We start from the raw sequence: 2351 nt of genomic DNA on the forward strand, positions 1-2351 counted from the left end.
AGCTCAAGAAAATGTTCCTGAGGTGCCTGCACCAACTAGAGAGGAAGTTAATGATGATGATCATGAAACTTCAGATCAAGTTGCTACTGAACTTCGTAGGTCCACAAGGACATGTTCTGCACCAGAGTGGTATGGCAACCCTGTCCTGGAAATCATGTTATTAGATAATGGTAAACCTTCGAACTATGAAGAAGCAATGGCGGGCCCAGATTCCGACAAATGGCTAGAAGCCATGAAATCCGAGATAGGATCCATGTATGAAAACGAAGTATGGACTTTGAAGGACTTGCCCGATGATCGGCGAGCCATAGAAAATAAATGGATCTTTAAGAAGAAGACAGACGCAGATGGTAATGTAACCATCTATAAAGCTCGGCTTGTCGCTAGGTTATCGACAAGGTCAAGGGGATGACTACGATGAGACCTTCTCACCCGTAGCGAAGCTGAAGTCCGTCCGAATCATGTTAGCAATTGCCGCATTCTATGATTATGAGATATGGCAAATGGACGTCAAAACGGCATTCCTTAATGTTTTCCTTAAGGAAGAATTGTATATGATGCAGCCGGAAGGTTTTTTCGATCCTAAGAATGCTGACAAGGTGTGCAAGCTCCAACGCTCGATCTATGGGCTGGTGCAAGCATCTCGGAGTTGGAACATTCATTTTGATGAGATGATCAAAGCGTTTGGGTTTACGCAGACTTACGGAGAAGCCTGCATTTACAAGAAAGTGAGTGGGAGCTCTGTAGCATTTCTCATATTGTATGTGGATGACATACCGTTGATGGGAAATGATATAGAATTCTTGGAAATCATAAAGGCCTACTTGAACAAGTGTTTTTCAATGAAGGATCTTGGAGAAGCTGCTTAAATATTAGGCATCAAGATCTATAGAGATAGATCGAGATGCCTCATTGGTCTTTCACAGAGTCCGTACCTTGACAAGATATTGAAGAAGTTCAATATGGATCAGTCAAAGAAGGGGTTCTTGCCTGTGTTGCAAGGTACGAGATTGAGCATGGCTCAATGCCCGACCACGGCAGAAGATAGAGAAAAGATGAGTGTCGTCCCCTATGCCTCGGCCATAGGGTCTATCATGTATGCTATGCTGTGTACCAGACCTCATGTAAACTTTGCCGTAAGTTTGGTAGGAAGGTACCAAAGTAATCCCGGCATGGAACACTAGCCAGCGGTCAAGAATATCCTGAAGTACCTGAAGAGGACTAAGGATATGTTTCTCGTTTATGGAGGTGATGAAGAGCTCGTCGTAAAGGGTTATGTCGATGCTAGCTTCGACACAGATCTGGATGACTCTAAGTCACAAACCGGATACGTGTATATTTTGAATGGTGGGACAGTAAGCTGGTGCAGTTGCAAGCAAAGCGTTGTGGCGGGATCTACATGTGAAGCGGAGTACATGGTAGCCTCGGAGGCAGTACAAGAAGCAATCTGGGTGAAGGAGTTCATTACCGACCTAGGAGTCATTCCCAATGCGTCGGGCCCGATGATTCTCTTCTGTGACAACACTGGAGCTATTGCCCTTGCCAAGGAGCCCAGGTTTCGCAGGAAGACCAGGCATATCAAGCGCCGCTTCAACTCCATTCGTGAAAGTGTTCAAAATGGAGACATAGATATTTGTAAAGTACATACGGACCTGAATGTAGCAGATCCGTTAACTAAACCTCTCCCTAGAACAAAACATGATCAACACCAGAACTCTATGGGTGTTCGATTCATCACAATGTAACTAGATTATTGACTCTAGTGCAAGTGGGAGACTGTTGGAAATATGCCCTAGTGGCAATAATAAAATGGTTATTATTATATTTCCTTGTTCATGATAATTGTCTATTGTTCATGCTATAATTGTGTTATTCGGAAATCATAATACATGTGTGAATACATAGACCACAACACGTCCCTAGTGAGCCTCTAGTTGACTAGCTCGTTGATCAAAAGATAGTCATGGTTTCCTGACTATGGACATTGGATGTCATTGATAACGGGATCACATCATTAGGAGAATGATGTGATGGACAAGACCCAATCCTAAGCATAGCTCAAAGATCGTGTAGTTCGTTTGCTATAGCTTTTCCAAATGTCAAGTATCATTTCCTTAGACCATGAGATTGTGCAACTCCCGGATACCGTAGGAGTGTTTTGGGTGTGCCAAACGTCACAACGTAACTAGGTGACTATAAAGGTGCACTACGGGTATCTCCGAAAGTGTCTATTGGGTTGGCATGAATCCAGACTGGGATTTGTCACTCCGTATGACGGAGAGGTATCTCTGGGCCCACTCGGTAATGCATCATCATAATGAGTTCAATGTGACCAAGTGGTTGATCACGGG

The sequence above is a fragment of the Triticum urartu genome, chromosome 5A, assembly GCF_056163025.1.
Source record: "Triticum urartu cultivar PI428250 chromosome 5A, HENAU_Tu73, whole genome shotgun sequence".
NCBI classification, from domain to species: Eukaryota; Viridiplantae; Streptophyta; class Magnoliopsida; order Poales; family Poaceae; genus Triticum; species Triticum urartu.